This window comes from Balaenoptera musculus, chromosome 9 (assembly GCF_009873245.2).
Source record: "Balaenoptera musculus isolate JJ_BM4_2016_0621 chromosome 9, mBalMus1.pri.v3, whole genome shotgun sequence".
NCBI lineage: Eukaryota > Metazoa > Chordata > Mammalia > Artiodactyla > Balaenopteridae > Balaenoptera > Balaenoptera musculus.
In genome coordinates, this window is record NC_045793.1 from 22464652 (window position 1) to 22488980 (window position 24329).

The 24329-nt window shown below is 43.2% G+C and overlaps 1 long non-coding RNA gene across 1 annotated transcript in view; it reads left to right on the top strand.

Moving 5' to 3' along the window:
* Window positions 1-24329, top strand: part of LOC118900830 — a 161500-nt gene that overhangs the window by 120943 nt on the left and 16228 nt on the right. The window contains exon 6 of the long non-coding RNA XR_005021233.1: window positions 15403-23672. This is a non-coding gene — a long non-coding RNA (uncharacterized LOC118900830). The remainder of the gene's footprint in view (window positions 1-15402; window positions 23673-24329) is intronic.

Here is a 24329-nt window from a genome sequence, read left to right on the forward strand (position 1 = left end):
TGTCTAGCTTTCGGGAGACAGTGAACTTGAAGCTGGCCTGCATCCTAAGTATATGGTGGGAGAGAAGAGGCTTCCTCAGGTCTTCTTTCGTGTTTTATTCCGCAGGGACAGAATTTCTGTCCCACAGCCAATAGGTGATCTCCCTGTGGATAAGTTCACTTAACAGTTATTTGTGGAGTGCCGCTCTATGCCAGGCACTGTTCTAGGAGCTGAGCAGAAGCTTGATGATTGCAACCCCCCCAGGTGCTGGTACATCCTCAGCAGGACCCTGTGGGTGTGCACATTCAGCTGCTGTTTCCTGGGTGCCTTTCCTGAGCATGACAGTGTGGGCCTGGACATCATGCTGCCCGCGGAGAGCTTGCAGCTAAGGTTCCCTGCACAGATAAACATAGAGAAGAGAGATAAAATGTATAAAAGAAAAGAGATAAATCAAACACACTACACATTTGTAGAAGAGATTTTTCTCAGGCTGGGCCATCAAGAAATGCATCATGGATCGAGGAGGCTTTGGCCGGACAAAGAAAGGTGGTGTTGGACTTGAGGACTGCGAGGGTCTGAGTCCGAGGACACATGGGCAGAGACATATAGAAAGGGATGGGAAGTACTGGTGCGCAGAGTGGGCAGTGACTAATGTGTTGTTGCTGGGCAACAGTGTGTGTATAAGTGACTAACGGGAAGAGAAGGCAGCAAAGGTCAGTTGAGGCTGACCCGGGAGGGCTGTGAAGGCTTACGACTAAACGATTTAGACTGGATACTAAGTCATGGGAACAGTTGAAGAATTTTGGTCAGGTGAATGACAATAGGATCTTCTGGAATCAGTGTGTGGGGTGGCCTGGACAGTGAGAAAACCATAGCCAGGGAAGCCCAGCAGAGCTGCTGTGATAGTCCAGGAGGGAGGTGCAGGGGGCCTAAGTGAGGGGGCACGACTGGAATGGGCCTGGATGAGAGGGGTTGCCTGGCGGGGAGGAGGATAGAAGCAGAATTGTTCCAGATTTTTTTTTTTAATATTTATTATTTATTTATTTTGGCTGCACCAGGTCTTCGTCGTAGCATGCAGGTTCTTTAGTTGTGGCATGCATGTGGGGTCTAGTTCCCTGACCAGGGAGGAAACCCAGGCCCCGTGCACTGGGAGTGCGGACCCTTAACCACTGGACCACCAGGGAAGCCCCTACTCCAGATTTTTGAACTCAGGCGCCATTTGTTATTTCTATGTCATTTGCCAGGCATTTCACATACATTATCTCATTCAATCTTAGACTAATTCTATGAGGTTGGTATTTTTGCCCTTATTTCAGAGATGAGAAAACTAAGGCTCGGAGAAAGATCTGTCTAAAGCTGCCCAGCTAATAGGATATAGAGCAGCATATTCCAGGCATCCCTGATTTCCATGCCTGTGCTCTTTCTACTGTACTAGGTTTTGAAGAGAGCAGATGTGAGAGAGAAGATGATCCCTATCCACTTTGTACATGTTCAGTTTAGATACTGGTAAGACATCCATCAGGCAAATGGAGTTGTGGAGCCGAATCTCAAGGACAAAGTTAAGAGGATCGGAGACAGGGATTTAAGAATCAGCTGCGTGCTCCTTTATTCAACACATACTTGTTGAGTGTCCTTATGGACGAGCACCGCGTGGCAGTGGGAATACAGTGCTGAACGAGAGAGCCATAGTCTTACCCTACAGAACAGGCTCGCGAGGGAGACTCCATACTGTGGGGTGACTGTAATGCAGGGGGGGAGTGCAGATTTGCTACAGGAACACCAACCCGGGGGACCTAACCAAGTCTGGGGACCAGGAAGTCTCTGAAGGAAGTTATAGTACTTAACACGACACTCGCATGATGAGTGCCAAGGTAAAAAGGAAGAAAAAGGCATATTCCGGGTAGGGGAACTAGAATGTACCAAGACCCCAGAGGCAAGAGAGACGCATGATACATCTGAAGAACTGGAACTTACGTGGCGCTGAAACGGAGAAAACAGGAGATAAGGCCGGAGAGGTGGGCAGCAGCTAGATCAAGAAATGCCCCATAAGCTGTATTAGGGGATCTGATCATCTCTTTAAGGACATGGGAAGTATTCATGGGTTTTAAGCACTGGGGTGATGTGATTAGACTCATGTTTTAGAAGGACCATTCTGTCTGCTGGAGAACAGATTTTAGGGAAGCAAGTACCGGAAGCAGGAAAACTGGTCACGAGTTCATTGGAGAGAGGATTCTAGATGAGAGGTGAGGGTGATCCGGATAGAGAGACTCTGGTTGATGTTTAAGAATGGTAGACATATGGAATTTGCGGGGTTGTTGGATATTGGGAGATGAGGGAGAGAGAAGGATAAAAGTTAACATGTAAGTTTCTAACTGGGCCGCTGGGTTGTTGCTGGTACTTTCCTAGGGGACACGGTGGAAGGATCAGGTGTGGGGTTTAGGATTATTAGGTTTGGTTATCCTAAGTAACCATCTGGTATCCTAAATAGTAAAGGGAACTGAAGGAGAGGGGATCGTGGTCAGAGAGAGGGACATCAGCATGTACTAGTTCAGAAGTGAAGCAGTTCAAGTGATAGTAAGAGAGCAAGGTCGTTGGAGTGGACAGGTCCAGAGGAGGGGGGAGCTGGCCGTGGGATGTGAGGAGGTTAAGGAGCTGACAGACCCATGCTGGATGGGTGTTCATGTGGAGGTTAACGTCACACAGGTTGCTGGCAGGACTTGGAGTGGAGAGGGTCAGCGTGGAGGTCGGTCACTACCTGTGGCGTAGGTATGGCGGTTGGGCACTGAGGTGTGTGAGTTGCAAACGTGATTTCCACAGACTGCGTGCACAGCGTCAGAGAGAGAAGGGAGCTGGAGCACGAGGAGAGAGTGAATGGGACCCAGGACTCACCTCTGAGAGGCGTTAAGGGGTGGGAGGAGACCACGGAGGAGCTTTCAAAGGGGAAAACGGGCAATTTCAGAGTCTTAGAAGGCCAGTGGACGTTGGTGCTGGGGAGAGGAACTGTTGAGAGGTGCCCCACTAACGCAGGGGTAAGGAGGGGAGGACTGTGAGAGGCCTTCGGATTGCTGAGCCCAGAGTCATGAGTGCCTTTAGGGGAGAGGTTCATGGAGTGATGGGGGTGGGGCATGCAAGATGTGGAGGAGTGAGTGGGAGTCAGTGGGTACCGGCAGCAAGCATCACCTACACTTGCAACAAATTTTAGGTTGAAAGAAAAGACAAAGAATCTTCTGGTAGCTGGAGGGATAGAATCTATTATAGCATCTAATAGTCCTCTTGTTTTCTATCTTTTGACAATCTTCTAGTATTCTCTGCTGTGTGTCTTTGGTCAAATGATTTACCCTTTCCCTGCTTCATTTGTAAAATGAGTACCTGCCTCGTGGGGTTGTTGTGAGGATTACATGAGTTGCAAAGTAGTGCCTTGCACATAGTAAGTGCCATATAAATGGTGGTTAATAAAAGCAAAGTAGGAAGCATGTATATCAACCGTCACATTTTGGCCGCTTTTCCCTGAGTGTTCACAATAATTCTGTAGTGTAAGTGGCAGTGACCTCATTCTACAAACAAAACAGAGGCCTGGAGAGTTTTAAGGAACTTATTCTAGGTCATGCTGCTAATGAGTGGTAGAATAGGGAGACAGGGCTCCTTTGACCTGACCGAAAGTCGATGGTCCTCCCACTGAATCATGCTTGTGTGTGCCCCCGGGCTGTTGCAGAAAGCAAGTTGGACTTGGAGCCTTCCTCGGCCAGAAGCTGGGGAGCAGTTTTACATGGGTGTGCACTCTGCATGTCCCCCACCCTGTTCGTTTCACTCATTTGTCTTATCTGTCTGGCCCTTATAGGTACTGAGTTTGCAGCCCTTGTTCTAAAGGCTTGTCCTTTCTGTGGACTGGAGTACATTCTCCTGACTCTTCCTACTTACTATTCAGGTACCATCTTCTATGTCTGCTTTCAAGGTTTTTCTTCAGCCTTAGAATTCATCTCTAAAGAAATGGTTGCCTCATCTGAATTTCTTGCCTCTAATCTGGTCTCAGAAAGTGAAGTTGCTGTGCATTCTTAGAGGCTTTTCCTGCAGCAAAGAACCATCTGAACACCATCTCTTCTGAAAGGATAGTGTGACGATTAATTTTATGTGTCAGCTTGGCTGGGTCACAGTACCCAGGTGTTTGGTGAAACACCAGTCAAGAAGGTGTATAAAAATACCTGTTGAAGGTATTTTTAGCTGAGATGAACATTTAAATCAGGGGTGTTGAGTAAAGCAAATTATCCTCCATAAGGTATGTGGGCCTCATTCAATCCACTGACGGCCTTAAGAGGAAAAGATTGTTGTCCCCCAGGGATGAAGGAATTCTGCCTCCAGACTGCCTGCCGGCTTGAGACCACAGCATCAGCTCTTCCCTGGGTCACCAGCCTGCCCTGCAGATTTCGGATTTGTCAAACCCCACTGCAATTGGCCTAAGCCAATTCCTTAAAATTCCATCTCTTGATCTCTGTCTCTTTCTCCCCCGCCCCCTCCACACCACATCCTACTGACTCTCTTTCTCTGGAAAACTCTGACTAATATAGACAGGAAGATACAGAAATTTAAACTGTTCAGCTGCTGTTGATATTAGCAAAAAACGGCATCAGGCCTCTCTAGGCATTCCTGGTGGAGATGTATATTGCTTGTCGTGTAGATGAGGAAAGTGAATTACAGAAGGGATGTGGTGCACCCAGTGTGATGCAGAAAGAAGATGTGAGCGCCAAGGAGAGAACTCCCGACTCCTCGGGTGTGGCTCAGTTGCTCTCTTGCTATTTGGCTCTCACATGCTTATTAGCAGCATAATGAAGTTACTGGGTTTGCCAGGCATAATTATTGCTAACATTTATGGACTATTTTCTAGGGCTCAGGTCTATCGTAATTGCTTCACAGATGTTAGCGATTTTAATTCTTACAACTACCCAGTGAGCTAGGGACTGATATTAACCCCCTGTTACCGATTTTAAACACCGAGCCCCAGTGAGCAGCATGGGCATTGCTGCACGGCAGGTGAGTGAGGGAGCCAGGCGTGGGGCCCAGGCAGCCTGGCTGCAGAGGCGGTGCCCCTAACCCTTCTGCTCTACTGCTTCTCAGTCTGAGATGTCCTGAATGTGGCCTCTCATCTGTCCCTTTGGAGCCATCATCTAGAACCTTCATCATGGTTAGTGGTGCTTTGGTAGGGCTTGTTTTAAAAGAGAAATGCTCTAAGTGATTTTTCAAGAGGCCTTCCAATGATACTCCCTTGCTACCTCCTTGAGAAACAGAAAACATTCCCATTACAGCAACAGTATGGGGTATATTCTTGCTGGGGTATATTTTTAGCGACTAGACTTTCCTGTCTAGCTCAGTGACACTGATGGCTACCTGATTTGCCAAAAGTCATACAGAAATGTGATCAAGTGGCGATGTGGCTTAGTTCCTTGTCCAACAATTTGGGGTGTGTTCTGGGGAAGAAGATGGCAAACTTCTTTGTGTGGGTCCTTCAGCTCTGTGAGGAAATAACCTTCCTAACTGTCATTAATGGGGCCTTTAGTGTGCCAGGGACTGTTTGAAGTGCTTTACAAACATGATCTCGTGGAATCTTCTCAACATTATCATCCCATTTTACATATAAAGAAAGCAATAATTAGGGAGTTAAACAGTGTTTCCAGGGCAGGATTTAAACCTCAGCTAATGACCCCAGCCGTGTTCTCAGTCACTCTGCTGTGCCTCTGCTGCCAGCTCCCTGGTGTCCATGAGGGCAGGAACTTTTTTCACTGAGTTCCTCATCATATTTCTGCATCTACCAAGTGCAGTGCCTGACACGTAGTAGGTTCTTATACATGTATGTTGAGTGACTGACGGACTCACTCACTCTATTCTCTGAGATCACTCCCAAATAGCCATGGGGTTGGGGAGAGAGGGTATTACAGACGCATGTGGATTTAGCCCTCAGGCACCTATTGGAGGATGTTTTCTCCTCAAGATGAGCCTATCAGCCTGGGCTTCAGTCAGTGCCACATGGCTCTGTCAGTAACTCTCCTTCCCAAAAGAAATCTGCATGATACTGTGTACATCCCTGTCATTAGCGTTCAGGACCGACTTTTCATAGCTGGTATGCCACACTGGTCTAGGGCAACATCTAAGTAATTCTGGCGCTTTTAAGGAATCATCAATTATGTATTTTTAAAACATTCCTTAAACTCTCTGTTTCTTTAATTATTCCAGGTTCCTCTTTGTCTCTCTTTCTGTCTGTGTCTTTCTCTCATGCTTTCTTGGTCTTGCACACATGCACACACACACCCCTTAGTTTGTCACCTACCTATCTCACAAACATATATATCTCCTTTCTTTTTTAGTGAAATATGTGGTATACGTGGAAAACCACTTTGTAAAATGAAACTGTATGATTTAATATTTATATTTTGTCTCATTTTTTCTCAATATTCCTTTCCTTTGCTTCTCATAAATGAAAACTAGATACTGTATTCAGTACCATTTATATAAGCTTATTTTTCCTCTTGGAAATTGTAAGTTATGATGATGTTGACCGAAAAATTACTGTTAATGTAAGAAGCCTTAGGATTTACATCCTACTCAAGGCCATGCAAAAATGCAGATTCACTCAGTAAACACTCACTGACAGCCTGCTTTGTGCCAGACTTCACCTCCTCTTAGCTTTGGAAAGCTTCAAAGTGGGGCAGTTTATGTTTGGGAATGACCGGTTAAAATAGCAAGACAGATAGGCAAGAATCTAACTTTCAGAAATTTAAATGGGGGGGGCGGGGGGGCGGAAGCATGCATCAAAACAGATCACAATCTTATCTTATTGGAGCTCCAAAATTAATAAGTACATTTGAAAGATGTACTCTGTCAACCTTCTTAACAGAATTTTTGCTGGCACTCCTCTTTTTGAATCTCTGTTCTGAATCGTTTATTCTTTTTTTTAGTAAGGAGGAAGAAAAAGTTCTCCTTAAGAATTCATTAGAAATTAACATTAATCTCAGCATTTAGTGTTCTTCAGAACATGATGATAAAGACTGATTTGAAAGGGCAGTGCTTAGTTTGATCAGCCGTGGAAAAGGAGGACAGGCCATGGTCCTGGCTAGCGCATCTTCGCCATGGTGGAAGAATGGTGTTGCTTTAATTGTAATTCTTTCATTCCCTTCCTTGCCAAGCCCACTGACTTCTGTTATAACATGTGGCGACTTCTCCCTTGGAGACTAACTCAGTCCAAGTTGCCATAATATTTAGGACCAGTTACAAAGACATTTCTTCCCCTAAACCCATGCCAAATCTAAATCAAACTGTCTTCTCCTCCCTGGCCATTCAGATAGATCCAGTTCCTATTTGAAAAGCACAAGAAATGCACAGGCCTCTTTTTGTTTCATTGCCTGTTCGAACAGATAAATAAACAAGGCACATCATGCCTAGTGCTGCTTTGAGCTTGGTCACTTCCTTCTGAAATAGACTCTGATGCTGTGTTCGTTTTAAGAATTGCAACTTAGATGCTCTAGAAAAAAGAAAGCATATATTTTAAGTCTGTCTACAATAAACTGCCGCTATCAGTGCTGATGGGGGAGAGAAGGGTAACTCCAAAATCACGGGCCTTCACCAGGTGAGGTGCTGAGCTTCTCCTGGACAAGCCTCGAGAGACCCAAGCCCGGGCAGGACAGGGAGATGTTCTCATCCTTATCGGCCTTGGATCGTCCACCTGCTAAACAGGGAACACTAAACAAGTAATATCAATCAATCCATTTTCTTTTTAAGAAAGAAAGCCTAGCGAAATAGAAAAAAGATCTCCAATAAATAAATTTGTTCTGACCTCTAAACCTAGTCATTTTTTCCCTTGGCATTTGATCCATGTATTACATATGTGTTTTATTCATCCTTGTAAAAATAATTATATTCCATAACCCAACTTTATTAGTATACATTAATTTCTTCATATTTTTACCAAGATTTACTCTCCTTCACCGCTTAGTTTGTTTTAAAGTATAACTTTCAACACAGTTCATTTTTACGGGTTGTATTTCTGTCTTTTTAATTTGTTGATTATTTGATATATACAAAAGATTATGCATAACATACAAGTAAGCTCTAAAGCACAGTTTTTAAAAATGTACTCCAGTGACCCACCACCTACTTTAAGAACTAGAACATTACAGATGCTTCTGGATCCCTCTGTGAGCTTCCTTCCCACTATTCTCCAGCTTCCTTAAAATTCTGAAATTTGTGTTTTTAATTCCCTCGATTTATTTTAAACAAACATATAAATTTTATCACACAAATGTGCGTTGCTAAAGGTATTTTGAGATACGTAAAAAATGGTGTCACACCATGTGTAGTTTTTTGTAGCTTATGTTTTTCCCCCATATTATGTTTATAAAAGTCACCCATGTTGTTGGGAGTATAGCTGCAGTTCCTTCGTATACATTGCTGCAGTGTTCCAGAGGTGTGACTGTATCACAGTTTACCCATTATCTTGTTTATGGGGAGAGGGGAGAAAAAGAAGGGGTTCTGTTTTAGTCGTGTTGACTTTGAGATGCCTGTTGCAATTCCAGTGGAGATGTTGAGTTGGCAAGTGGATATTCAAGTTTGTAATTCAGGGGAGAGGTCTCAGATGGAGATACCAGCATGCAGATGGCCTCTAAAGCATTATTTCCCCAGCCGTTTCTGGAATGCTATTTAACCTATCGATTGAGATTTTTATTTTAAAAAAAGTTTTTAAGTTTTATCTTTCTTTTTGCTTCTGGTCTTTCCAATCTGCCTGGTCACTTTGCTGAAGTGTGACTTGTAAGAGAATAAATGAGGAGAATATGAGCCTCAAAGAAAACAGGGGAAAGTGTCTTGCAAACTCTAAAGGGGTGTAGAAGGTTAGGTATTTTACTATTACCTCTCTCATGGAGTTTCATTCATTCCAACTGAAACTCTATATAAATTTGCTTTGGAAACTGAAAAAAATATATACTTAATAAATTATTACATTTGATTTTAATACCTTGTTAACTTTTAGCTAATAGCTAATGTTCACCTAGTGTTTACTTTAAGAATTAACGCATCTAATCCTCACAACAGCCTGTGACAGGTAGATGGTATTTATTCATATCTTACAGACGAGAAAACTAAAGCTCGAAAGTGGTAGACTCAGGATTCGAATCCACAGAGTTGGCTCCTAAAACCTGTGCTCTTACCTAATATGTGGGACTGCCCCTCTTTTCAAGGACAGGTTTCAACCAGTTCCTTCAGCTTCAAGCTTTCAAAAATTTTATGGTCACATTTCAGCGTGGCCACCTTGAGCCAGCTACAAAACAGCACTCAAGGCCCTGGGCCCTGGCAAAGGGCCTCGTCTGCACTGACTTAGTTGCGCCACTGGACCAGCCTCAGACCTCACAGGGCACTGCCCACTTGCCAAGTGTCCACTCTGTGCCCGTTTAAAACGATGCAGTTGATTTAAGTTCCCTGCCTGAAGCCACCCAGTGAATCAGTAGTGGGCCAGGAACTACAATCCGGGTCTCCTGCCTTTCAGGCACCGCATTTATTTTGTGTTAATAAACCGTATTTCTCCAGGGGATCTGGCAGGAATTTGCAAGTGCTTAATTTTACTGCAATAAATACTGAGAATGCTTTTTAAAGCATAGAAACCAAGCCCCAGGCAGGGAAAACATAATTTGCTCTCAGGGGCTTTGACAAACTCACCTTGGCACTGGGATTAGATCATAGATCGCTGGCCTTGATTCCATCTCCCAGTGGAGCTGGCTGAAGGGGTCAGGACCTCTGCTGTGGCCACAAGGCGGCAGTTGGACCTGGAAATACTCTTGCAAATGAAGCTGGAACGCATGACATCCTACCCACAGAATCAGCATGTCACAGCTGATTGCCATCGGGGGTGTGATGGGGGGAAGGTTATATTCCTGGGACATTGGTGATACACAGGTCAGGACCCAGGTGAATTAGCCCAGCGGTCAGAACTGACACCTTTCTGCCTTTCTTGCTCTGTGATGGGTGCCGTGCAGTTAACTTCCTATGGTTGTGAACGGGCCATATTTTCTAAACCCTAGTCAGTCAAGGAGAAATCATAGGCATCCAGAAGGGAGAAAAAAATTCTGAATCATAAAGTACTTGAGTGCAGAGTGTACAGGGAGTGATTTTTTTATTTTGTCATCAGAAGAATGCTAGATGTATTGTAGACCGTCAACCAATAATACTTTGTGATAAATTGATAGAGAAAAACTGAAAGGATTGAGCAAGATGAAAGCTGACTTGCCAAGGTTGGTCTGGTTGTGTTCAGATGGGAGCTGGGGTTGAATGTAGTTTTCGCAGGAGACCCACAACGTTAAGGTGCACAAGGGCGTGCGTTATTTCTTTTAATTCTCGTAATTCCCACGGCAGCCACAGATGGTGGGAGTCGAGGTTCGTCTCTGCCCTGACAGAAGGGCTTTAGGCATTTGTGGCAAAAACGGACCCGATTAGGTCTGCGCTTGGCTCAGCAGGTTAACTTTCCTGTCGGAAACTGTTCCTAGACAAAATGCTTCAAAACTACGATGATCAGTTTGGGCTTGTCTGTGTTCACACTTTCTCTGCGGTGCAGATGATTTTGTTGCCACTTCCTGTGGCCCTGCCGGTTCAGAGCCTGAGCAGTGAACAGCCTGGTGGCCAGATGAGGCAGCAGACGCAGCCTTTAAGACCTGGGGCTGCATCCTGACTCTGTCAGTCACGGGCTGTGTGAACTCGGGCGAGCCCTCCTCAGTCCTGTGTTGATGACGGTGCCCATCACACCCTCATAGGATCTGCTGTGTGAGGAGAGGGCTCCTTGGACGCTCGCCCTGGAGCCGGGTGATGGGAGGGATCACGAGCATCCTCTTAGTGACACCACCTGCCTTGCTGGCTGTCAGGTCTGATGTTGTCCTCTGCCCCCAGTGACCCTGCTTGTTATTGGTAAATGATTTCCTCATTGAGAGGCATCCTTTACCAGAAGCTACATTTCTATGTAGGTGGTAAAAATGAGAAGAGTTGCTTGAGAACTAGTTCTGCCTTCACACAGATATATCCAGAGTTAAAATCGGGCTTTGTGTTTCCAAGAGATGTTGAATGAATAAAAAGGGAAGAAATACTGGACCTTGGTCGCAGTTCTTAAACTGTTCACTTCAGAAACATAGCTCTGTATTTACACACAGATAACCTGGAAAGTCAGTGAGCAGAACGACCTGCTGTAGTGGCTGTTGTACAGATAAAACATGAAAGATCTAGGAGCTAATTATTCCTTATTTTTGTGCCTCCGTGTCATACGTAGTAATTTTAATTTCATGCTAAAAGATCACCTGGGGTTATTATGAGATTTGATGAGATAATAGTTATAAAGAATTTTAAATTCTATAAATGAAAAATCTGATGAAACTGTAAAAGTACTCCTTGTCTTTGCTAAAACCAGTGTAGCTGCTGCTGCAACGATTTTCTTCCTTTCCTTCCCTCCCTCCCTTGTTCCTCTTACTACTTCTTTCTTCTTCCCTCCCCGCCCCTTCCCCACCCTCCTTCCATCCATCCCACCGTGTTTATATAAGGATAACACAGACACTAATCCTGCCTTCATGGAATTTACAAACTAGTGGAAGAAACAGGCAGTGTACAAATGCACAAAGGCAACTGCAGGTTATGATGTGCTATGAAGAAAAGAAGCATGTACAGTAAGAGTCCCAATAAAACCTTGTGTTTGCCTCTCCGTTTACATATTAGAAATTAAGGAGAGTGACAGAGCTGTTCTGTTGTTACCTATTGGAGGGTAGATTTATAAGCATAAAGACTGGTTTTAGAGACTTCCCTGGCGGTCCAGTGGTTAAGACTCCTTGCTTCCACTGCAGGGGGCACAGGTTCCATCGCCAGTTGGGGAACTAAGAAGATCCCACATGCCACGAGGCATGGCCAAAAAAAAAAGGGGGGGGGGGCAACTGGTTTTATAAAGCTACCTACCACGGAATCACTCTTGGAGATTAGTATTATGAGTTTGTTTCCATATAGGCAAAGAACAGATAGAAAGTTAGTTTTTCCTAACAAGTACAAAAGACAATTTGTGAAAACCGATGTCTCGTGTACATTATAGGGTTGGATGATGACTGTTGGTTGAGTTGTAATAACCTGGAGGAGAAGCTTTTATTTTATTTTATTTTATTTTATTTGTTACAAATAAGTTTAGAGCAAGGCTGTACATATTCTCTGCCACTTTCAGAGGAATTTGGAAAGGGAGAGCTCATTTCTGTGGTGTTTACGATAGCTGTCTGTTCCTAAAGAAGATTTCATGGAAAATTCCCATCAGTGTCCTTAGACTGAAATCAGGGATCGGGTCTGCTGTTCATGTAAGACTCAGTGGGCAACAGAGCGTGGAAAGAAAGCCACCACCCTGCTGAGGGGGGCCACCCTGGCCGGCAGGTCGGGCAGCTCAGGCTTAACTTCTGAACGTGGATACCTCTGCGCATGTGCTGGGAGCTGAACGTGGATACCTCTGCGCATGTGCTGGGAGCTGCTGGAATCAGTGCACTTCGTACTTCCTGTCACCTGAAGAGAGGGCTCTGGAGCTCGGGTCCTTCCCAAGTCTCACCACTAAAGCGAGCAAAGACAGTGCCTTCAGTTCAGGTAACATGTCCAGGGTTTAAATTCTCAACGATCCATCTTTGAGTCCCCTCGGGACAGACCTTGTCTCTTCTTCTTTGGCCCTTCTTTTATTTATTTATTTGTTTGTTTGTTTGTTTGTTTATTTATTTATTTATGGCTGTGTTGGGTCTTCGTTTCTGTGCGAGGGCTTTCTCTAGTTGCAGCAAGCGGGGGCCACTGTTCATCGCAGTGCGCGGGCCTCTCACTATTGTGGCCTCTCTTGTTGCGGAGCACAGGCTCCAGACGCGCAGGCTCAGCAGTTGTGGCTCACGGGCCTAGTTGCTCCGCGGCACGTGGGATCTTCCCAGACCAGGGCTCGAACCCGTGTCCCCTGCATTCGCAGGCAGATTCTCAACCACTGCGCCACCAGGGAAGTCCCTTCTTTGGCCCTTCTGACTAAAAGCAGCCAGGATTTTTAAACCCACTATCCTTTAAAGATTTCCGAACAGAGGAGAAAATTAGAGCAGAAACCTATTAAAGCTGAAAGTTATCTTTAAAATTAGCTTTTCTCATTAGGAGTAGAACACTAGATCATTGAAAGTTTGTTCATGTTTGTGACTGATTGTATATTTAAATAATTTAAAAATCAGTACCTCATTTTAATGTTGAGTTCCCTTCATGTCCATATCATCATCATCATTTCCATGAGGTTCTAGGTCTTTTGTAAACAAATTAAACAGTACTTTCTTTATGACATGAATTAAATCTAGATCCCAATGATATTTGGCACCTTCTAAATACCCAGATGGGCACAGCGTTTGCCTTGAAGTGAAGACGTGCGTGGGGTTTTAATCACATCATGTTTTATTTTTTCTCCTTTAAATATCGCCTTTTCAATAGTTGCTTCTTAATGAATGACTGGTTGTTTACTGTCGTTTATAACCAAGAATTTGAACATTAAAAAATTCTAATCAAAATACAGATGGAAAAAATTTTCCTTTTCAGTCTCTCATCTTTTATATTAGAATAAAAATAATTTGTCTTCCTTTTGGAAACTTAATAGTTTAAGAAATCCCATCATTCTCTTCTTGAAAACTTAAGTTTAATCAGTTCTGAGGAAATTTAATTACAGTTCTTAAACTATAAAAAGCTCATAAAATAAAAACAAGGGTAAGGCTAGAATAAGTTTCACCTCTTGAGCATAACCGTCATTTGAAAGAAAATGCAGTTAACAAATAATTTTTGCTGTATCTTCTCCATTGTTTAATCACTGAAAATACTTGGATTTTTTTTTAAACAGCAGAAACAAGGCATGGAATTTGTTCTCTACCCAGGTAAAGATCATTTGAGTCCAAAGACCAGATTGCAAAATAGGCCTCAGATACCTACAGAAGACGAGAGATGTTCAAGACAACCTGAAGTCAAGAAGGGGTGTGTTCTGTTGTAGGGGGTCTTAAATGAGAATTTTGTATCAGAATTATACGCTCTTTTATCTTTGAAAGTGAGTATATCTTCATGGCAGATGATTATCTTGAAACAAGATGGACCCGATGACCACAGGGAAGTGATGCTTTGGGAGTGCTCATCAAATTGAGAAAAGAGTGACTTCCCTGGTGGTCCACTGGTTAAGATTCCATGCTCCCAGTGCAGAGGGCCCGGGTTCGATCCCTGGTCAGGGAACTAGATCCCACATGCTGCAACTAAGAGCATGCATGCTGCAACTAAGACCCGGTGCAGCCAAATAAATAAATATTTTTTAAAAAATCAAGAAAATAAAGAGCTTATAAAAGGGGCCAAGTAGCTCAGAGGTGTTGTTCCTTCTGCTGAACTTCTCTTCTAAATACGAGCACAGACGTCATAAGAGCAGGTGTTTCCATTGCCCTCTGTGTGTTGTGCTGCTACAGCACACACACCTCAAAGACGTCCCATCAGCTCCTGGTTTTCGAGCTTTGGCTGTCCCAAAGGACCCCGAGCACTGTGGGTTTTAGGCTAGTTGGGGTTTGGTGAAAGTTGTTATTGCTTCAAAGGCAGAGGGCTGAACTTGGGCAAACATGTGGCAACAGAAAGCTGTTCTCTGTTCCATGAAAGCAGTGGCATGATGCTTTCAGATCCTGCCTGCAGATTGCCCGGTATGTCTACAGTTAGCATTGCATTTATAACGGAAATAAGTGATCCGACACTCACGTAGCTAAATATAATTTATAATTTTGATGTAAGGTTGAAACATGAAAGAGTATGCTTTTCAAACTGCTGTGATGACTTAGACAGACAACTCATTTTAGATAATGGTGAATTAAGCCTGCCAGCCATCTGAACATTTTTCACCCATTTGTTCAAACACCTGCAGTTGGGTGCTGAACGTGCATGTTTAATTGCTTGAACTTAAATTATAAAATCCCTAAAGGATGTTTTTATCGTAGAAAATAAGTCTCTTGCAAAAACTGTCTGCCTGCTCTCCTGAGCTCCTTGCCTCTCTCAGGACGTTTGTGGCAGTCCCCCTTAGAAGAGGTCCGCTTTGAAATACAGGAAGTTCAGCTCTTTGGGGAAAATGCAGAGGTCTGAACCGTGAGCAACATCACTCCAGGCATTCCCTGGGGAGTCCACTTGGTCAGAAACAAGCTTAATGCAAGAGCTGTGGTTTACCCAGGTTTCTTGAAGGTGATGATTAACATGGTCAAAGGTCTGTTTTATCAGCCCAGAGGCCGCCTCTGTTTTTAAGCTCCAGCCATTCACCTCTGCTCTTGCTGACTCTCTGCAGCCACAGAAGATACCAGAACGGGATGAAAATGGCCCTGCAACAGAGCAGGGCGCTCTTGGCTTGAGCCTTTTTATTTGTTCTTCCAGTGGTTCCTAGCTGTTGTGACGTCAAGGCTGCCATTCAAAGCAGAGAAAAAGGAAACCGTGGCCTCTCTTCGCATCAGTAGCCTGGACAAGCCGTTGTTTCTCAGGCATCCACAACGCTCTCTGTCTGGCAGAGCTGTGCATTCCATGCCTGGGTGACCTGGTTAAATGGAGGAAACCAAATGCTCTCCGTTGAATGCTCTCCAAAACAAGCATTCCACCCTGAGCTTCTGAAGCACAGGCTTCACTGCGTCCGAGGACTGTAAATGGAACTGCAGCATTGCTCTGCATTATCTGCTTGCATGTTCAGCTTCTGTGTAGTCTTAAAAGAGAGCATATCATTAACAATGGCCTTCATTAACATACACTGCAACAACGACATTATGCTGCCTTTGGGGTCAGTGCTACAAAACCCTTCTTGGAAAACCAGTGCTGTGTTAAAAATCTTTCGGAATCACAGTCAGAAGTTCAAAACCGCGGAACTGCCACTGGTTCTTCCCATCCCACTTCTGCTCACCCTGTTCCCCGATTTCAGATTTCTGAGTTCTAGAAAGCCTCTTGTATTTACTTACATATTAATTTCTCATGGTGCATTTTTGTGCTTGTATAGCCTCTGCATGTATGTGAAAAAGAATCTCTACTATAAGGTATAGATCACAGGCTCTGGATTTTTCCTTATGAAGAGGAACACCTCTTGCTTTTCAGAGAGAAGGAGCTATTTCAAAGTATCACAAAACCGCTCTCTGTTTAGTAACAAGCCAAGATCCCTACAGCAAACAACCATCTTGCAAGGCCGAAAGCTCACTAATAATGTTCTGATCGCTTACTTACATGCCTCAGAATTCACCGACTTAAGACTCAGTCTCCCGAGGGCGTGCCTTCTTGGGTTTCTCTGGCACCAGAGACAACGTTATTTTATTAGATTCTTGGAGGCGGACATGACAGTTACGAGAAAAAGCACAGCAATCACATTTTGTATTCCAGCGTTGTCTTGGTTAAGTCAATAATATGCTTTTGAGGTTTTATGTTACAAATCCCATTAAATCTTTCTCAAAACAACCCTTCTCTGAACGCTTGATTGAAGGATATTTGCAGAAACCAAAACCATTTAATTTTATACAGAGGTGTATATACACGTGTCATGCGGGATCTTGATACACGTTGAGGCCTTTATAACCTGAGTTATTATAAGACAAAATTCTTCCAGATTATAAACTCTTGTCTTCTGGGGAAAAAAGTAGAGATCTTCAGGTAACTAGATAAAGATAGACTAGGTGGAGTGAATCTTGTAAAGTTAGGATTTACACAGTTTACTAGACTGCGGTCTAGTTTTGCCTAGACAATCAGACTTGCCCAGAGGCTAGCCTAATGCCATATGAATGCTGTATCTATGCCACCATAGATACAGTGGTGGGACCAGGGCATGGAGCTGATGAGCAGGTCTTCTTTATGGGTGCTTTGGGCTGGGTAAGCCTGAGAATCTTGAAATGAGAGGAAACCTAGGACATTACTTTCCATTTGTGGGCTGGAGAGTTAGTTCTCTTATTGTTCACTACTATTTGCATATCAGTAATTCTTTTATTCTTCCTTTTTCTGTTATTCCCATTTCTAGAGGTCCTTGTTATCTGAAGATAACCGCTCTGAGAAAACTGTTACTTTTAGAGAATTGACTTAAAACTGAATCAGATATTTTAAACAGTAAAATTTTTTAAAAGATTTTATTGGGATTAAGTCTTGAAAAGTTAAAAAAAAGATGAATCAGTTTGTTTTACATTATATAACAGAAATTTGGGCTATGATGCAACAATATACTATTTCTTAGACCAAAGATTGTTCACTTCTGTGGCAGAATCATAAAGAAGGTGATTTTTGTTATAAGCATTTAACTTCCTCAAGGACCTGTCTTAATCTTTTGATACACAAACCATTCTCTTGAAGAGCCTACCTCTCCTATAATCATCTCTGTTGACTTTTGCTTCCTCAGTTGTTAACTGTTCAAACTCCCTTTGATCCTTATTTGTCAGTGACTATGTGTGACTCAGGCAGTTCCCCAGCATCACTTTTATCAGCTATGAGTAAAACTGCAGTTTCTGTTACAAGTGAACTACATTGTATTTGCATTTTTAGTCTGTAGTACTGAGCAGCCAAGAAAGTGAGCAGGAATAGATGCTGATGTTAACGAGGACTAAACACTAAGTGATCACTTTGTCATTGTTTTTTATATTCTGATGATCGGTGCTTCCTTTTGCATCCTGGTAACTACAGGGACTCAGAGAATGATCATTCAAGTAGTTAGGGACCCCCCCCCCCTTCTCGTATTATGGTACATTTAAAGCACTCAGTATGGCTTAGTGGGCTTTATAATCAACCACATGTAGATTTGTATGCCATTCCTGGCACTTAATAGATTTTATAACCTTGGGTGTGTTATTCGCAGAACCTCAGATTCTTGGTGTGTAATGTAGAGTCATAAAACCAACCTTGTGGAGTGGTCATGGGGATTACAGCCCACATATATAAAATTCCTGGGTAATGCATAGTGCATGTAGCTCAAGAAATGATCCCTGTTTGTTAGGGTCACTATTGCAGTTGTGCGGTGCCGTACATGTTTTGAGACTTTCACATTCAGTTCAGGCTGAAGAACTTAAACTTTAGCAAAGTCACTGAAGATTTTTAAGGTGTGCATTTACCTGAGGAAACTAAGTTTCAGAAGGTCATATTGGGTGACTGTGTATGTCCCAGATTAGATCATATCATCTGATAGCCATTTTCTTCATGCTGTAGATGAGAACACCAAGTTCCAAGGAAACCGCATAACTTTCTCAGGACCACATGGTTTGCATCTGGCAGAGCCAAACCTAGAACCCAATCTTCCTACTCTTTACTGTGTTTTTCTGCCATGCAGTTGCTCGTTGGCAAGTGAACCAATTAAAAAGGCTGTCATAGTTGTCCAGGAACAAAGTGATAAAGGTCCGACATATTTTTTAGAATCGGGAATGGGCGGGAGAGGACAAAGGCAGCAGTCACTGGAAACAAGTGCTGATTAGACTTGGCGACCGATTGGCTCAGCTCTGCTCCCTGAAGAAGGGTTAGGGTCCAAGTTCTCAAGCCTGGTCCTATGGCCATACAGTTAATTAAGCTAATAGACGTTGTTGGTTTTGTTGTTTCCTGATGAGTTTGAAAGGACCACCCTGTCCAGATGGAAGTATGTAGGATTGAAGGTAGGAGAAGACGCCTGTGTGAAGAAATAACTTTGAGATTCTGATGCCAAAGAAGGAGCGTTGAAACCACTGTGCTATATAGAAGTATACACACCTCTGTGTGCATGCGCGTGCATGTGTGTGTTAAACTGGATTTTGTGACATATTCCCAATTCAGGACTAAGCCACGTTATAACTTACTGCTCAGTTATAATTACAAACTGTTATACCTTCATCAGAAAGAAGAGCTATTCCCATAGATTCTTCTGTGTCTGTGTGTTTGTTTTGTTGGATGGATCCTGCTGTGGCATGGAGAAACAGACTTTGCTGGGCCCTGTTTTGTAAACAAATCTGCTCACACACACTTTCTTCTATCATTGTATGTGTACACTGGCTCTGCTTTTCCCATCAGACACACGGAAGCCTAGGAACTTAGAAGCTTGTTTTCTTTTAGAAATGTGCAGCCATCAAAGAAAAATGTGGGCATGCATTTAAAATGTGCACATCTACCCTGTGTAAGTTTTTGACTCTTCACGATTCTAACTCTGGGCCATGAACTCCTCAAGAACATCGCAGCCCTGATACACATACAGTACCCCTGGGAGGCATCCTACAGCCACCTTAAAACTATTGATTGAGCTCAGTAAATGTAGAGAAAGCTTTTTACCCTCCAAGTTCATTCTGTGGGATTGGTCAGCCAAGATGATAAAGTATAATACTAGTTTTTCCAAGAAGAGATGATTCGTCCCTTTCTTAGATTGGAATATGAACTTATCATAATACATATTTATACAGTCACTTCCTACCTGTAGTTTTTTGCATGTTTTATTTAATATTCCAGCCAAGTTCAAGTTTTTATGACAGGAAGTATGTGAATGGTTATGACAAGAGTAAATAACATTTGATTTTATGATTACAGGGAGTAACTTTTCATGCCAAATAAATCTTTGGGGGGGAAAATGCCCGCTTATAAATTTAACGTACATAAATTTCCCAGAATCTTTGCTCTCTTAAGCGGAAATAAAAGCAGAATGTGATCTTATTTATTTCTCTTCTTAACTTTTCTTGTCAACAGATGTCTTTGTTTTAGGATGAGGTATTTTTGGGTATTTCGTTGTGACCCAATATGACCATTAAAAAACCATTTTAAAAACTCTTAAGTGAATATAATAAGGCCAAACGTTATAGAATAAATAGCATGAAAAGTTTGAATACCCTAAGTAGGAAATTACTTTTTCCTTGAAGAGTAAATGACCAAATTATCAATCACCATCGAAGCCGAGGAGGCCCCAGCTTCCAATTCCTCTGGTTGCCATGTTCCATAAGCACATGGGAAAGATAGTTTGTTTAACATCAGGTCTGCATATGAGCAAGTTTACAGAGAAAAGAAAGAATTGGATAGAACTTAAGTTATGTTCATCATAGGAGAACTTTAAAAGAGGCTTTGTGTTTCCCTGACTTAAAAAAGAAGAAGAAAAAACAGGAAGAAAAGATTTTTTCCCCTCATCTTTCTCTTTTCTTCTTAAAGCCTGAGGAGCTTGTAGTGAGAAGAAAATGTCTGACACATTTCTGAGGACTGATGTTACACATGCATGCGTCACATGAGTGAATGAATGCCTGGACAGATCAAAATAACACTCAAGAAGTGCTTCCCAGTTCCGGGCGGCTGTGAGGCAGTGGTGCAGCGCCTTGTGATGGAGGGGCAAACCTTGCCTCTGTGCCGGGGATCCTCACTTCACCACTCTGATTGAAGGGATCTCTAGATCCCTTCTGCCTCCAAAATTCAGTATCACAAATTTTGCAAAGTGGTAGTTTGCAAATTATACGAAGCTGTTCTCAGAGAACAAACTGATGTGTTAGAGTTAGCAGTACTTAGTTGTCATTAGTTTTCTTTCAGTTCTGCGGAGAATATCTTTGCATGTGACATGAGTAAAAATCTGCCTCGAGTAGTAGTTTTCAGGGCGGCTTTACTTAGCACGCACCGCAGCCTGGCGTGGCGGGCGGACGTGCTGATGGAAGGCTCCGAGCAGAGTGGTCAAGGTGAGCCTCCCTGGCTTTGAACCCTGACTCCACCACCTGCCGATTGTGTGACCGTGGTCAAACCCTTAAAGCCCCTGAGGCTCAGTGTCCTTATCTGTAGGATGGGAATAATCAAAAGAACTAAGCTTGTAGGGTTGCTCTGAGGATCGAATGAGTAGATCCGTGTAGGTGCCTAAAACGGCTCTTGTAGTCAGGTTGCTGTCACCATGGGCAAACTGGCTGAAAGAGGCTGGGTCATCTGGACCAGAGCAAAGCATCACAGGGGGAAGAGGCAGAACTCGAATGCGAGGCCTCCCGACTTCCCGTGTTGGGTCTGGTGCCCTTCCTGTGTGAGGCCACACCCCAACGTTTCTATAAAAGGGCCACTAAAGAGTGCACTCCTTTCCGTTGTTTAAAAGGAAACTTTGAGTAAACGTTAGCTGTGAAGAACATTTGTGACAGGGTTTTGTTTTGTTTGGGGGGCACGGGGGGACAATGGGCCCAGAGGTCTGGAGAGCAAACACTGATTCTGTAAACTTGGGCTTGCAGGATGTCCGCAGCATAGCAAATTAGAGCAGGACCTGGATAGTCCCTGTAGCTTAATCACGTTCTGAATACCCACCCTTAGAAATAGTCCCCTCAGCCTTCCCCACTTACAGGAGTTCCTAGAGGGCAACAGCTTCTCGGCAGCGGCCACGTGGGTTGGGTTCATATTCTCCATACTGTCCCCGCATGTATTTTTATGATCTTTATTCTGTTTTGTTCTACTTTTCCTTTCTCTTTTTGAAACCTCTGCATTGGCCACCCAGGACTTAAGAGGAACTTTCATAAGGCACAGTCTGAAACAGGAACAAACTGCACAGAAGCTTTGAGAACTTCGAGCATGTGTATGAACATGACACAGTGGGAGGGGAAATTAGATATTCTAACGTTTGAGTAAGTGTCTGGCCTCTAATCATTCACCAAGCTCGGTATCAATAGGAGTTTTTTAAGCTGTAGATATTTAAAACTGCACTCTCTCTAGGGTTCCTGTTCTTTAGACATCATACAGAGAGGTCCTCTTTACATTGAGCAAGTTCATGGTGAGATCTTGGGAGTGAGGACAGAGGGATGACTGTTGTGTAGTATTGTTGGTTTGAATCAAATCCTTAAGGACATTTATTGGTGCTGTTTTTTACTCATCCTCAATTTGAAGGTTATATTCACACCATGAATATGGTTTCCATACTCTTCTTTTTAAAATATCAGTTTTGGTAAAATTATAAAAACATTTCACATTCGTGAAAATTTCCTTCCAGAGCATAAAACACAGATGGTTTTATTAAAATTTTTCACATATATTCTTTATGTTTATCTTGAGTGTTCAAAAATGAGAAATACAGGAGCTGGGGTCGAAGGTGTCACCACATTAGAAATTAAGGGCTGAGCGGTGCCGTGTAACAAATAACGTGAACACATTGGATCTGTTTGTTTTTATTCTTCAGTCCCATTAAGTGGAAGCTCGTGTTTTTCTCTTTCTGCCTACATGAACTCCTCTGCCCCCATACCCCACCATTCCCACCCAAGATAGAAGCACATAAACAGCCTGAAAATAAAGGACAGGTTTTTTTTTAAGCTCCTCATTTAGCAAAATGTCTACAAGTCTCTTCAGAAAATGAGCTGTGTCACACTGATGCTCTTTAAGATGGGATAAAAGCAATTTTTCTTAGTTTGCCCAGTTATCAAGAAATTCTACTCCTCTTTAAGTGATCAGGTTTTGTTAAAGCCAAGAGAAATACAAAAGGTCACATCTTAGCCCTTTGTGGTTGGTTTTCAAGGGGCGCTTTGGTGCGAAAATCACGTGGTCACTGTTCATGTGAGGGGGTGTTAGAAATAGGTGTTTTTCTGCCCCCATCACAGACAAATCTGAAAATGTTCCCTCTTCTCCCAAACCCCGGGGATGGCACTCAGAGGCTGTGTCTTCAGTGTCTCAGCACCCAGTGGGGAAGATGATTTCCATATTTGAAATTCAGGGACAAACGAAAATAGCTCTTTTTCCTTGAAGGGTTAATGTTCTAAACAGCTTCAGATTGGTTCACTTGAATCTTAAAATTACTTTTCTGGTCACGCGCACTGAAGGTCTAAGCATTTGTGAAATGTCTTTTTTTTTTTTTTTTTTCCTTTCTCCTGATGCTGTTCTCTCTTGGCTGTCTTAATTACACAGGGGTTGAAAAACCAAATTAAAATTAGGCGTGGCTGGTAAACAGCGATCACGTTGCATGCTTTTAGCTTTGAATGCTTGTTGGAGTTACTTCTCCTCCCTGTATTGCTTTCCTCCCCGCTTTTTTTTTTTTTCCAAAGGAAATATCATAAGCTCTTTTAGAAGTACTCACAGGAAGTGAGTATCCATATGCTGGTTACTCGCCAGCAACTGAGCGTTGACAGGTGGAGAGTGCTGCTGTCCTCCTCCCAGATTTATTTGAACCTTTCTGCCAGAGCCCGGGAATATTCAGGGTGTACAGACCAGAGGGTTTTTGTGTACTGAGGGAGTTACAAGAGGAAATTGGTCATCGCGCGTCATCTTGGTGGATGGTGATTCAGGGAGCCGTGACGGGGGTCAGCGAGGCACGTGGCTGCCGCCGTCTCTGAGGTTTCTGCTCACTTCTCAGAGGGCGGGCTGTCTTCTAAAAATTAGTGCTCCCTCCACCGCCAACGACGATTCTTTTGCAATGAATCACTTCCAGAAATGAATAGCCACAGTTTTTTGGAATGAAGGTTGTGAAATCCCTCGCTTATAATGGCAGGTTTTCAGTTGGTGGTTTTATCAGAGAGAATTTCTCAAGATCAAAACGAAACTTCCTCTTTAAAAGGAAAGAAAGTACTCTCAATACAGAAAGCAAAAGTATTTCCAGTCTCCTCCTGACGCACTGTCACAGAAGATCTCTGTACTTGTATTTAGAGATACACGTCCATATATTTGCCTGAACGTGTGAGTCCTTGGAATTACGGATTCATTGCCGGTAGCTGGTGGTCTCCTACGCAGAAGATCGCTAACTACAAGAAATGCTACGTGCGGTGAGTAGGTGGTAGATTCTGAAGATTATTGCTAACCCCATGCTCATCCTCTTGAGTCATGGATTCAGAGGACTGCTAGCAAGCTCTTAAATACTTCTGCTTTGTATGATTTAATGGATGGAGCTGCAGGACTCATGGAAGCCTGTGAAAGGTTTTTCAGAGCATGGGTTAATTGCATAATCATTGAATCTTTTGAATATACTAGTCCTTTTGAGGAAGAAAAGATGTTTTACAGAAGGAAGCAGTTTTTGGGGGTCTTTTAGCGATGCAATTACTTCTCTTCTGTATTTATTTTAAGTATCACTCCATCTTCTTGTGTGAAAGAAAGAAATGACTACACGGTTTCAAACAGAGAAAAAGTTACGCCAACTCTTTTTAAGTGAAGAAACTTCATCCACGTGTTACTCCTAACTGGATTTTTGTCCTCCTGACTATTCACAAGGGGAAACTACCCCATGAAAAAGACTAACCTTCTGGCAGTATCTGCGATGTGTCTCACCCAGAACCCGGTGGGCTCTCCATAGATTATTGGCAGCACTTTTATCGAGGGGGCAAAGAGAGGGAATCCAGTTACTGGAAACAGTGAGTGCAGCTTCAGAAATTGTTCTCTCTCCTGAGCGGAGAAGTTGTTTGACCTACTGACTCATTTCATAGGAA